Source organism: Mirounga leonina, unplaced genomic scaffold (assembly GCF_011800145.1).
Source record: "Mirounga leonina isolate KUSES-001 unplaced genomic scaffold, KU_Mleo_1.0 Mir_125, whole genome shotgun sequence".
NCBI classification, from domain to species: Eukaryota; Metazoa; Chordata; class Mammalia; order Carnivora; family Phocidae; genus Mirounga; species Mirounga leonina.
In genome coordinates, this window is record NW_023270305.1 from 57,745,652 (window position 1) to 57,760,445 (window position 14,794).

General features: G+C 39.3%; 1 long non-coding RNA gene across 5 annotated transcripts in view; it reads left to right on the plus strand.

Annotated features, from left to right (window-relative positions):
- Nucleotides 1-14,794, plus strand: part of LOC118008121 — a 39,934-nt gene that overhangs the window by 15,253 nt on the left and 9,887 nt on the right. For all 5 annotated transcript variants that reach the window (XR_004678587.1, XR_004678584.1, XR_004678585.1 and 2 more), the window contains one exon: nt 8,816-9,021. This is a non-coding gene — a long non-coding RNA (uncharacterized LOC118008121). The remainder of the gene's footprint in view (nt 1-8,815; nt 9,022-14,794) is intronic.

Here is a 14,794-nt window from a genome sequence, read left to right on the forward strand (position 1 = left end):
CTTTTTTTACTTAATATGTTTGGGTATCATCCCATTGAATTCATGTAGTTCTATTCCTTTTTTAAAGTTCTATTGGTCTATTGGAAGATGTACTATAATTTACTACTGAGTTCAAAAAATTATTGAGGTACATATCCATATAGTAAAATGCACTAATCTTAAACTTTATTTTCTACATGTCTATATACATACGCATGCACGTGTATATATGTGTATGTGTAACTGTATACTACCACCTAGATCAAAGTAAAGAACATTTCTAGCATCCCAAAAGGCCCCACTAAGTTGCGTCCCAGCCAATAACACCTCCCCAAGCCAGCAACCATTGTTCTGGTTTTTAATACATAGATCAGTTTTGTGTTTTCTTAAACTTCAAAGAAATGGAATTATGCTGTATTACTGTATTTTGATATGTGTGTGTCTGGTTTCTTCTGCTCAGCAGCAGTTCTCTGAGATTGACCCACAATGTGTGTAGCCATAGTTTGTTCTTTTTACTTGCTATATAGTATTCCAGTGTATGAATTTATCCATTCTACTGTTGATGGATATTAGATTTTTTATTTTTAAAGGTTTGGAGATCAATAAAGCTTTAATGAATGTTCTTTACATGTCTTTTGGTGGACACATCCATTCGTTTTCTTTGGTACGGTCTTACCTGATTTCATTTTGGTTTAAATGTCTGAAAATGTCTGTAAAGGCAGCACTTTATAGAGGAAGTACAACACACCCATCACACTAGCAAATAGTGGTAGAAGGCGGATAGGTGAAATACAGAAATTATGAGTGAGTTTTTTTTTTTTTATGACAGATTTAAGAAAAACTTTTAGTTGCAGAAATGTGAAGAAAATGTGGTATAAATAAAAATCAATGTTTTAGTAAAATCTGTTTGTATGTGCTGGATGTATGATGTTGGATTCTGGTATGAAGAAGCTCCACCAGTAGAATGCTAGATAAAGAAGATATTCTGAAAAAAAAAAAAAGAAGAAGATATTCTGTAAGAGTAGGACCAGTGGCTTTTTCAAGCTAAAGATATCTATCAGTAATATACTGGCTAAGCTTATCTCTGTGATTTCATTTGCATTCTTTCTGTCATATGCTTACTGGCTTATTTTGAGTGCACTATTTAAAAACCCACAGAATATAATACATGCACTCCAAATGGAAAAACTAAAGTTGTTTATCTGTAATAGTAATCTAATTTGAGGGTGCCTGGGTGGCTCAGTTGGTTAAGCATCTGCCTTCGACTCAGGTCATGGTCCCAGGGTTCTGGGATCAAGCCCCATGTAGGGCTTTCTGCTCAGTGTGGAGCCTGTTTCTCCCTCTCCTTCTGCCCCTCCCCCTGATCATGCTCTCTCTCTTGCTTGCACGTGCGCGCACTCTCTCTCTCTTTCTCTCCCCCCTAAATAAATACATAAAATCTTAAAAAAAATAAAAATAAAAACTTTTATGTTATTGTTTTTAATATTAATGATTGTTGAAAGAGTGCTATAGATGATCTACACCTGAGATCATTCTGGAAGTTTCTTTTAAAAATATATTTTGCTATCATGTGTTTTCTTACCATTTGAAAGTTCTAATTCATTGTTTATCTTTAATTAATATTTTATCTAATTCAGATCTTTGAAATCAAACATTAATATTTAATGTAGCATGTCATAAGTAAAACAGATACAATTTGAAGGTACTCTGTCACATCATTTTACCAAAATGACACCCAAAAGTAATTAGCAAATTATTTTTTGGTTTAATTTCTAAACAAACCACAACAGAACATATTAACATTTAGAATGTTCTGACATTATCATGTTTCCAAACACACACAAGGTTCTGTTTATTCATTGCCTGAAACCATTATTAAGTTAATATTACTGGAAATAGATTTATTCATGTGGTTTCTTTCTTTTGATTAAGTACTGAGAGACCTAAGTTTCGTTGTTGTTGTTGCTTTTTAAAGTATCAACGGTGGTAATTTGTGGATGTGGAATTTTTTAAAACACTAGAAGCCACATATTGCTCTCTTGCTCTGGATGTTTATTTCATTTTTTTTTTTTTAATTTATTTGAGACAGAATGAGAGACAGAGCACATGAGAGGGGGGGAGGGTCAGAGGGAGAAGCAGACTCCCTGCTGAGCAGGGAGCCCAATGTGGGACTCGATCCCGGGACTCCAGGATCATGACCTGAGCCGAAGGCAGTCGCTTAACCAACTGAGCCACCCAGGCGCCCTCTGGATGTTTATTTCAAATTGCCGGCTGGACACCTCTGCTTCAACATCTTGAGCTCAGCATGTCCCAAATGGAGCCCTGACTCCCCGCCATCTCTGCCGTGCTGCTTCCTGCTCTCCGCTTCCTGCCCCTTCTTCACCCAATCTCCTTCGCTTCGGAAAAAGGCACACCCACCTATCCAGCTGCTTAAGCCGGAATCTCTGAGCTTTATTTCTGATTCTCCCCTCTTCCTACATCCCACCCAACCGCAAGTTCCACCCTTCCTCCCTCATATCCATCTCTCACCTGTCTTCACTCCCTGTCCCCAATGCCACTACAGTAGCCCATCTTCTCTTGCCCAGACCGCCACAGTGGCCTGCTTTCTGCAGTGCTTTCACTTTTGATCCCCATTTGTTTTCTACACACAGTCAGAATCGTTTTTAAGAACATAAACCCGTGTTATCCTGCTTACAACTCTTAATATTACACTTGAAAAAAATTCCCACAGTGACCCACTCTTACCATGACTCACTAATCCAGGATGTTGTGGCATATCTGCTCACCTGTCCCACCATGTCTGGTACCATTAAGCTCTAGCCACATTGCCTCTTTTTAATTCTTGAACATGTCAAGCAAGCCCTTTCCCACCTCATCACTTTGTGCCCCCAGTTTCCCCTGTTTAGGATAATCCCTACAACCTCACATGGTTAGCTCTTTCTTAGCATTCCACTCTTAACTTAAATGTAACCTTCTTGGAGTGGCCTTTCCTTGTCACCTGATCTAAGTAGCCCACTGTTTTCTATCCCTCTATTCTATTTTTTTTAATAGCATTTACCAAAATTGTTTTCTTGTTTATTGTCTTCTTTGTTGTAGCAGTCAGGATTTGGTTCAACTGCTGAAAGCCAAAAATACAGTGGCTGGAAAAGATAGTAGTTCATTTTTTGCTCATTTAAACAAAGTTTAGAAGTGGGTAGATTAAGTTTAATTTGATAGTTCCATGATCATAAGAGACCTAGATTTATTGTCTCTAACTGCTCCACCAAATTCAGCTTGGCTTCCACCTCACAGTCCAAAATGGTTGCTCAAGTTCCAGTCATCATGGTTCTATCCAGCAGGAATCAGGAAGGTAAATGTGGTCTTTATTCAAAGTGGAAGAGGCTAAATACACAGTTAAAAATGGTGAGTTCCTTAATGAAATTATTGCTTGAGCACAGATTATCAGTTTGTGTTAAAACTATTAGGTGGCTCAGTTGGTTAAATGTCTGCCTTCAGATCAGGTCATGATCCTGGAGTCCCGAGATCAAGGCCTGCATCGGGCTCCCTGCTCAGTAGGGAGTCTGCTTCTCCCTCTGCCCCTCACCCTGCTTGTGCTCTCTCTCTCTCTCACTCTCTCTCTCTCATATAAATAAAATATTAAAAAAAAAACTATTAGGTGAATGGCTAATGAGAAAATAACCTTCATAAAGTACTCCAAAAAACTCTACACAGATTACTTTTTGTCCACAGGAGAAAAAAAAAAAGTAGCTTTATAGCGGAGGAGTTGTCTGCCTTCACCTTACTCCAGTAGTCAAATACGCTGTTTCCTGATGTGATGCAATATGAGGTACACAGTACCACCTATGGTGTAAGCTTGCCAAAAATGGTTGAGTCTAGGGGTGCCTGGGTGGCTCAGCTGGTTAAGTGACCAACTCTTTTTTGTTTGTTTGTTTTTAATTTTTTAAAGATTTTTATTTATTTATTTAAGAGAGAGCATGAGAGGGGCGAGGGTCAGAGGGAGAAGCAGACTCCCCACTGAGCGGGGAGCCTGATGTGGGACTCTATTCCGGGACTCCAGGATCATGACCTGAGCTGAAGGCTGTCGCTTAACCAACTGAGCTACCCAGGAGCCCTAAGTGACTGACTCTTAATCTTAGTTCGGGTCTTGATCTCAGGGTAATGAGCTCAGGCCCTGCGTTGGGCTCCACGCTAGGTGTGGAGCCTACTTAAAAGAATATATATATATATTTGAGTCTAACTGGACCTTTTGTCATAACTTCTAGGTTTATAGGAATTACAAGGAAAATAGAAAGTAATTGATACGCTGAGGAAGAAAACACACAGATTGAGAAATTGGAACATTCTATAAGACAGTTGTTCCTGTCTGTTTCTTTAACATTTTAGTCTCATGAATATAAGGACTGATTTATTTTAAGGAGACTGAGGGGACATAACCTGATGTGATGTGTGATCCTCAACTGGATCCTGGTTTGGACTAGCTAGCTATGAAGGACATTTTGTGGACAACTGGAAAAATGTCAAAATGGGTGGTCCCTAAGATATGATAGACTATTCAATGTATAGAACTGTTGAATCACTATCTTGTGCACCTGAAGGTAATATAACACTGTTAATTATACTTCAATTTAAAAAAGAAATTAGGGGCACCTGGGCGGTGCAGTCGTTTAAGCACCTTACTCTTGATTTCGGCTCAGGTCATGATCTCAGGGTCATGATCTGAGCCCTGCAATGGGCATGTTCAGTGTGAAGTCGGCTTGAGACTCTCCCTCCCTCTCCCTCTGTCCCCTGCACCCCCCAGCTCTCCCTCTCAAACACATAAATAAATCTTAAAAAAAAAGGAACTATTAAGGAATTATTAATGTCAGCTATGATTGTTATTTTGGCTATGTAGGAAAATGTTCTTATTTTTAAAAGATGCATATTAAAATTTAGGGGAAGAATGATTGCTATTAAAATTCTTCAGCATAACAAATTGGGGGTCTCTTTCTAATGAAGAAGGGGAAAATGGCTATTGGGGGCCAACAAGAAGTCTTGGGCTTACTCCACCACTGGACTGAAAGCTGCACACAAGCAGGGACTGCGCCTCTGTTGCTTCCCAAGCCATAACCAGTGCCCAGCGTGGAGTAGGCACTGCATATATATTTATTAAATGAAGGAATAGACATGGATGGGAAAAGAATGCAGAAATTACCCATGACTTCAACTGACATGAAAATTCAACAGACGTTGCTTAAGGGATCAATGTACTTGAAAAACAGATAAAACTAAAATGTAACAACCATACGCTATAAAGATAACTAAGATGATAAGAAAAGATATGAAACTTCAAAAAAAGTAGAAAACATTAAAATGCTAAAATAATAATTATCAGGATACTATTATTAATTTTATTGCCCCATTCCCATTCCTTTTGGAGTCCCGGACATTGAACTGGCTTTTTGTAATGAAAAATAACCACATACAAAAAACTAAATTCTATGTGTTTTTCAAGAGATTGTTAGAAATTCAAAGAACTATTTTTTTCTCTTCCTCACTCTGACCTTCTTTCTTTCTCTTACTACTGATCTGGTAAGATAGCAAGATACCCATCTGCTGAGTACAGCTCCTTCCTATTAGCCAACAACATTCCAGGAGAGTTTTCCCCTTCCCTGCATCATTAGTTGAAAAATAATAAAGTTTTCACTGTATGTATTAAGTATTTTTTTTTTAAAAAGAAAAAGAAAACCAATGAAGCCCAAGTTATAGATCTTGTGCTTGGGGAGTCAGAATCAACACAGGTAAAACAAAAGTAAAAAATCCCAGCGATACTTTATTTTTCTGCACCGGTTTACGTTTACAAACAGCTTTGACAACAACATTTCAGTTATTCTCAAAATGATAGCTTGCTGCAGGCCGGGTTTAAAAAAAAAGATTAATTGACTTGCTCCAAGTCATCTCCATAGTGAGAGATAAATCTGATATGGGCGCCATGTTTTCTGACTTCTTGTGTCAGTTCTTTACCGATGACACTATCTTCTGAAAACCACAACTTAAGCCAGTATTGCCTTTTTGACTCTACAGTGTGCCAGGGACAACTGACTGAGCTATCCTGTGACTGACCAAAGTTCATACACCTTGACTATAGGGAGGATCTCTAAAACTTTCATTTCTGTCCTGCCCCAACCCCCCGCCATTTTTCTTAGAACAAGAAGCACCACTTTATTTTCCCTCTTGGTGCTGAGCTCCAGCAGTAGCAGCAGACCCACTGTGATCAGCAAGAGAGAAGGAAAACCTCCAACTACCATGAATCGTGCTTACACAGTACGAGAATGTTTTGGATCCTACTACGAGGAGTTCATTTAAAATTTCATCTACACAGCAGAAGCTGTGAAAAGCATAGACAAGGCTGCAAGTGGCTGGTAGCTGGCACGTATATCATAGAAATTCCTTATGAGTAAAAAAGAATCTGTGATTTTGTGTGGTACATTTAACATTATCACCACCTACACATTCAGTTAAAAGCTGTTCATGGCTGAGGAGAAACCCGATTCCCTCCTACGTCACATCTCAGCTGCATTTGCTGTAAGCTACGGGTGGCTTCCTTGAGAATGTTTGTACCTTTTACCCAGAGCAAACATTCCAATAGGGCAGCAGTTGGGGAATCTATAAACAGGTTAATTTAGTAACATTTAATAGGTAAATAATAATAATACAATCAATTTAAAATATTTTTTTCTCACTATTTCCTCTCTTTTATCCCCTATATATCACTAATATATAGTCCTCAAGTCCTCTCCATTTTAAGTCCCTCCAATATATGTCTTATTTCCACTCTACCACCCTTGTTTATTTTTTTTAAGATTTTATTTATTTATTTAACAGAGAGAGAGAGAGAGAGAACACAAGCACAAGGGGAGGGAGGAGCAGAGGGAGAGGGAGAAGCAGGCTCCCCACTAAGTAGAGAGCCCGATGCAGGACTCAATCCCAGGACCCTGGGATCATGACCTGAGCCAAAGGCGGATGCTTAATGGACTGAGCCACCCAGGTGCCCCTCTACCACCCTTGTTTAAACACTAGTTACCTTTAGTACTACAAAGCCCAGTGAAATACTCCTACTACCTATTCTCCCTTCACTTTCTCCAAGTCATTCTTTATGCGTTCCAAATAGTTGGACTGAATCAAATTCTTTTCCTGCTTAAAAACATACAATGACTTGAAAAGTCTTAACTGCTCTGACATTCAAGGTCCTCTAGAATATGGTCTTCATTTACCTATATGACCTTATCTTGCTCTTGTAATCGTAGTAACAACAATAATAATTACTATTCATTGGGTACCCAAACCCCAAACTCTGTGCTAGGTGCTGTCCATATCCTACAGAAACTCCTGCCCCAGCTAGACCCGTGTCCTTATGGTTGCCATGCATGCTTTGTTCTTTTCAACACTATGCCTGTACTCTATTTTTTATGTCCTCTATGTCCCCAAATCCTGCTAATATTTTGAGACTGAGATAATTTCTCAGCTCCCCCCAAAATCCCCTCAAATCATTCAGATCCCTTGATCTCTTCTATATCTGACTTGTTAACACTCTTTTTCTGTGCCACACTCTACAATATTTAGTACCACTGTGTGATTATTTCGTCCTTTCAGGTATGTAAATTCACCACCCATTAAGTTGTCCTATGTTGGCTTCCATGAATGGGCCTCAAAGCGTGCACGAACCATTTGGAATTGCATGTTTTACAGTTTGTGCGTTTTCTCTAGGTCGGGAGTTTTCATGGCATCACAGGGAGCTCCATGGAGAAGGTTGAGTTCCTCTTTGGATACCAAGTCATACTTTTAGTTCAAGCCTCTTATCTAAACATAGGAAATATATATCTTATTGCATATCTGCTGATTCTCCACTGTAAAACTTCTAATAGTTATGGGACTGAGTTTTAAAATTCTGACCTGTTGTTTTACTCTGCATTAAATATGAGGTGCCCTGAATTTTGATGCGAAAAACATAAACCACTATTTGCAGAACTTATTTCAACAATAATTTTTAAAGTAAGTATTTTTTGAATAGGTAATACAGTTGCATAATTTGAAGGTCAAAACTACATAAAAAGGTTAACCGGAGAAGTCTCACCCCCACCTACCTTTTATAGGTGACCATCAACAAAAAGATTTTATCTCTGGGGCACCTGGGTGGCTCAGTTGTTAAGCGTCTGCCTTCGGCTCAGGTCATGATCCTGGGGCCCTGGGATCAAGCCCCGCATCGGGCTCCCTGCTCAGCGGGGAGCCTGCTTCTCCCTCTCCCACACGTCCTGCTTGTGTTCCCTCTCTCGCTGTGTCTCTCTCTGTCAAATAAACAAATAAATAAAATTTTATTTTAAAGATTTTATTTATTTGTTTGTCAGAGAAAGAGTGAGAAAGAGAGAGAGAGGGAGAGAGCACAAGCAGGGGGAGTGGCAGGCAGAGGGAGAAGCAGCCTCCCCACTGAGCAGGAACCCCGATGCAGGACTCGATCCCAGGACCCCGGAATCATGACCTGAGCCGAAGGCAGAAGCTTAACCAACTGAGCCACCCAGGTGTCCCAATAAAAAGATTTTAATACCGTAGATGATACAATAATATCTGTAGCTTCATTAGTCAAGGCTCTTTTGGTGACAAGTAAAAGAAATTTATTTCAAACCACTATAAGCAAAAATGAAATTTATTTTAAGAATAGAATATCCCAAGGAAGGCAGAAAGTGCAGCCAGGTTTTAGGAAGGATTGGAACGAGGACTTGGAATCCATCAAGAACACAAGCAGCTAATTTTTGTCTCACTAACTGTGCCCATTGGGTTCTGTTCTCTCTCATTCTCCCTGCAGACTGACTTTGGCATGTGTAAATCCAAACACAGCTGTCCTCTGCTCCTGAGTATACTCATCCTCCATTCAAGTGAGCAGCCCAGCTTCTTATCACCCAGTGCAAATTTGGAGAGAGAGAGAGAGAGAGAGATGGAGAGATTCAGGCCCTGTTTGGCCTGACGAGAGTCCTGTGTGCATCCTCGGTTCATCAGCTCTGGACCAGAGAGGTGAGAAACAGTACAAACACGGATGCCAGGGGGATCCAGCCCTGTGTAGGGCCAGCTTAGTACTAGTATCCCCGTAGGGGCCTGCTAAAACGGTCTTGCTGACCATAGAAAACCAACTTTTAATTTTCATGGGCCTGAGGCCACTTTTGGCCCAGATAATAGCCAATGCTGATTATCTCTTCCTCCTGGCTGGAAATAACTCAGGAGAGCCACAGCGTTTCTGGAGTAGCATACTCTGCTGGGACATGGAGGATTGCTTATCCCTATTTTTATTTAAAGTTTTTTCAAGTTTCCCTGGGCCAATTCACAGTGGCTGTGTTCTGCTATCCTCACTCTAGCTGGTGCTTATGTTACCACCTCTGGTTATCTCCTGGGTATTGCCTAGTCAGGAACAAGGCCCACTGCCTAATTACTGAAAATAATGGAGCAGAGTGATATATGGCTCCTACCAGATCCTTACAACTCTGTTTTGAAGAAGGTGGGGGTGAACGGTGCTAAGAAAAATAAGTATTGCCTAAGTTACAGTATCTAATTTTAATCCATAAAGAATATGGCTCTGATGTATTTACATGTCATGATGGTGCTAAATGAACGTCATGGATGTTGAGAATGGTGTTAGTAGAAGCGATTTGAAAAAAGCAAAAGGGATATTATCTCTTTAGTAAGATTTTCCACACAGAACAAATATTAGCAATCCTTCCTCCCTTTTTTCCTTCTTTTCATCCATCCATCCATCCATCCATCCATCCATCCATCCATCCATCCTCCCACCCATCTAAGTATTGCAGTACCTTCTCAGAACTCCCCAGGACTTGTACTGTCTAAAATTCTTATTTTACTGCATGAAATATCCTCAATAATATTTTTATAATTAAATTCAATTAAGTCACATATAATGTATTATGAGTTCAGAGGTAGAGTTAAGGGATTCATCAATCATATATAACATCCAGTGCTCATTACATCACGTGCCCTCCTTAATGTCCATCATCCAATTATCCCATCCCCCGCCTCCCTCCCCTCTAGCAACCCTCAGTTTGTTTCCTATGATTAAGAGTCTCTTATGGTTTGTCTCCCTCTCTGATTTCATCTTGTTTTATTTTTTCCTCTCTTCCCCTATGATCTCTGTTTTGTTTCTTAAATTCCACATATGAGTGAGATCAGATGATAATTGTCTTTCTCTGACTGACTTACTTCGCTTAGCATAATACCCTCTAGTTCCCTCCACATCGTTGCAAATGGCAAGATATCATTTTTTGATGGCTGCGTAGTATTCCATTGTATATATGTACCACATCTTCTTTATCCATTCATCTGTTGATGGACATCTGGGCTCTTTCCATAGCTTGGCTATTATGGACAATGCTGCTATAAACATTGGGGTGCAGGTGCCCCTTTGGATCACTACATTTGCATATTTGGGATAAACCCCTGGTAGTACAATTGCTGGGTTGCAGGGTAGATTTATTTTTAACTTTTTGAGGAACCTCCATACTGTTTTCCAGAGTGGCTACACCGGCTTGCATTCCCACCAACAGTGTAAGAGGGTTCCCCTTTCTCTGCAACTTTCCCAACATGTGTCATTTCCTGACTTGTTAATTTTAGACATTCTGACTGGTATGAGGTGGTATCACATTGTGGTTTTGATTTTTATTTCTCCGATGCTGAGTGATGTCGAGCACTTTTTTATGTGTCTGTTGGCCATTTGGATGTCTTCTTTCCAGAAATGTCTGTTCATGTCTTCTGCAAATTTCTTCATGGGATTATTTATTCTTTGGGTGTTGAGTTTGATAAGTTCTTTATAGATTTTGGATACTAGCCCTTTATCTGATATGTCATTTGCATATATCTTCTCCCATTCTGTCAGTTGTCTTTTGGTTTTGTTGACTTTTTCCTTTGCTGTGCAAAAGATTTTTATCTTGATGAAGTCCCAATAGTTCATTTTTGCCTTTGTTTCCCTTGCCTTTGAGACATGTTTAAAAAGAAGTTGTTGTGGCCAAGGTAGAAGAGGTTGCTGCCTGTGTTCTCCTCTAGGATTTTGATGGATTCCTGACTCACATTTAGGTCTTTCATCCATTTTGCATCTATTTTTGTGTATTTTGTATATGATATATGATGTAAGAAAATGGTCTAGTTTCATTCATTCTAGTGGCTGTCCAATTTTCCCAACACCCTTTATTGAAGAGACTGTTTTTTTTCCATTGATATCCTTTCCTTCTTTGTTGAAGATTAGTTGACCATAGAGTTGAGGGTCCATTTCTTAGTTCTCTATTCTGTTCCATTGATCTATGTGTCTATTTTTGTGCCAATACCATACTGTCTTGATGATTACAGCTTTGTAATAGAGCTGGAAGTCTGGAATTGTGATGCCACCAGCTTTGGTTTTCTTTTTCAACATTCCTCTGGCTATCCGGGGGCCTCCCTGGTTCCATATAAATTTTGGGATTATTTTTTCCAGCCTTGTGAAAAAAGTTGATGGTATTTTGATAGGGATTGAGTTAAATGTGTAGATTGCTCTAGGTAGCATAGACATTTTAACGTTTGTTCTTCCAATCCATGAGTATGGAACGTTTTTCCATTTCTTTGTGTCTTCCTCAATTTCTTTCATGAGTATTCTATAGTTTTCTGAGTACAGATCCTTTGCCTCTTTGGTTAGGTTTATTCCTAGGTATCTTATGGTTTTGGGTGCAGTTGTAAATGGGATGGACTCCTTAATTTCTCTTTCTTCTGTCTCATTGTTAGTGTATAGAGATGCAAATGATTTCTGTGCATTGATTTTTATATCCTGCCACTTTGCCGCAGATGCTTAACTGACTGAGCCACCCAGGCACCCTTATTGGGCGATTTTTTATTACTGCTCCAATTTCCTTGCTGGTTATGGGTCTGTTTAGGTTTTCTATTTCTTCCTATTTACCTTTTGGTAGTTTATACATCTCTAGGAATGCGTCCATTTCTTCCAGATGGCCTAATTTGTTGGCATATAGTTGCTCATAATATGTTCTTATAATTGTTTGTATTTCTTCTGTTTGGGTTGTGATCTCTCCTCCTTCATTCATGATTTTATTTATTTGGGTCCTTTCTCTTTTCTTTTTGATAAGTCTGGCTAGGGGTTTACCGATCTTATTAATTCTTTCAAAGAACCAGCTCCTAGTTTCGTAGATCTGTTCTACTGTTCTTTTGGTTTCTATTTCATTGATTTCTGCTCTAATCTTTATTAATTCTCTTCTCCTGCTGGGTTTAGGCTTTATTTCCTGTTCTTTCTGCTGCTCCTTTCGGTGAAAGGTTAGGTTGTGTATTTGAGAACTTTCTTATTTCTTGAGAAAGGCTTACATTGCTGTGTACTTCCCTCTTAGGACCACCTTTGCTGCATCCCAAAGGTTTTGAGCACTTGTTTTCATTTTCACTTGTTTCCATAAATTTTTAAAATTCTTCTTTAGTTTCCTGGTTGAGCCATTCATTCTTTAGTAGGATGCTCTTTAACCTCCATGTATTTGGATTCTTTCCAAATTTCCTCTTGTTTTTGAGTTCAAGTTTCAAAGCACTGTGGTCTGAAAATATGCAGGGAATGATGCCAGTCTTTTGGTTCCAGTTGAGACCTGATTTGTGACTGAGTATGTGATCTATTCTGGAGAATGTTCCATGGGCACTAGAGAAGAATGTGTATTCTGTTGCTTTAGGGTGGAATGCTCTGAATATATCTGTGAAGTCCATCTGGTCCAGTGTGTCATTCAAGCCCTTGTTTCCTTGTTGATCTTCTGCTTAGATGATCTGTCCATTGTAGTGAGTGGAGTGTTAAAGTCCCCTACTATTATTGTATTATTATTGATGTGTTTCTTTAATTGTTTTATTAATTGGTTTATATAATTGGCTGCTCCCATGTTAGGGGCATAAATATTTACAATTGTTAGATCTTCTTGTTGGATAGACCCTTTAATTATGATATAGTGTCCTTCCTCATCTCTTATTACAGTCTTTGGTTTAAAATCTAATTTGTCTGATATAAGGATTGCTACCCCCAGCTTTCTTTTGGTGTCCATTAGCATGATAAATGGTTTTCCACCCCCTCACTTTCAATCTGGAGGTGTCTTTGGATCTAAAATGAGTCTCTTGCCAACAGCATATGGATGGGTCTTGCTTTTTTATCCAATCAGATACCCTCTGTCTTTTGATTGGGGCATTTAGTTCATTTACATTCAGAGTAAATATTGAAATATATGAATTTAGTGCCATTGTATTACCTGTGAAGTGACTGTTACTGTATATTGTCTGTGTTCCTTTCTGGTCTATGTTACTTTTGGGCTCTCTCTTCACCTTTGAGGTGTAGGATCTTACCTTCACCTTAAAGGATCCCCTTTAACATTTCTTGCAGGCTGGCTTAGTGATCACAAATTCTTTTAGTTTCTGTTTGTCCTGGAAGCTCTTTGTCTTTTCTATTCTTAATGACAGCCTTGCTGGATAAAGTATTCTTGGCTGTATATTTTTCTCATTTAGCACCCTGAATGTGTCATGCCAGTCCTTTCTGGCCGGACAGGTCACTGTGGTTAGGTCTGCTGCCAGCCTTATGTTTCTACCTCTGTAGGTTAAGGACTTCTTGTTCTGAACTGCTTTCAGGATTTTCTCTTTGCCTCTGAGATTTGTAAGTTTCACTATTATATGTCGGGGTGATGACCTATTTTTATTGATTTTGAGGGAGGTTCTCTGTGCCTCCTGGATTTTGATGCCTGTTTCCTTCCACAGATTAGGGAAGTTCTCCACTTTAATTTGCTCCAATATTCCTTCTGCCCCCTTCTCTCTTTCCTCTTCTTCTGGGATCCCAATTATTCTAATATTGTTTTACTTTATGGTATCACTTATCTCTCAAATTCTCCCCTCGTGATCCAGTAGTTGTTTATCTCTCTTTTTCTCAGCTTCTTTATTCTCCATCATTTGGTCTTCTATGTCACTAATTCTTTCTTCTGCCTCATTTATCCTAGCAGTTAGAGCCTCCATTTTTTATTGCATCTCATTAATAGCCTTTGATTTCGAGTTGGTTAGATTTTAGTTCTTTTCTTTCTCCAGAAAGGGATTCTCTAGTGTCTTCCAGGCTTTTTTCAAGCCCAGCTAGTATCTTTATAATCATTATTCTGAACTCTAGTTCCAACTTCTTACTTGTATCCATACTGATTAGGTCCCTGGCAGTCAGTAGTGCCTCTTGTTCTCTTTTTTGAGGTGAGTTTTTCCGTGTTGTCATTCTTGCATTAAGTGGTCACTTTTCTATTTGTAGAATTGCAGCAATTCTTTTCTTAAATCTCTGGTTGAGTTCACAGGTGTTCAGGGTGATTTGATAGCTATCTAGCTGAATTCCTGGGACCAGACAAAACTAAGGTCTCCTACTCCTCCACCATCATGGAAAAGCCTATCCTCAATAATGTTTATGAATAAAAACCAACCTGTATAGTATACTTTTGTGTGCCAGGCACTCTTTTTTTTTTTTTTTAAAGATTTTATTTATTTATTTGAGACAGAGAGAATGAGAGACAGAGAGCATGAGAGGGAGAAGCAGACTCCCGGCCGAGCAGGGAGCCCGATGTGGGACTCGATCCCGGGACTCCGGGATCATGACCTGAGCCGAAGGCAGTCGCTTAACCAACTGAGCCACCCAGGCGCCCCTGTGCCAGGCACTCTTAAAAGTATTTTGTGATTATTCAACTAATTCTTGAAACCACCCTAGGAGGTGACCACAATTATGATCCCCATTATACAGATGAGGAATAAGGCACAGAGATGATAATTG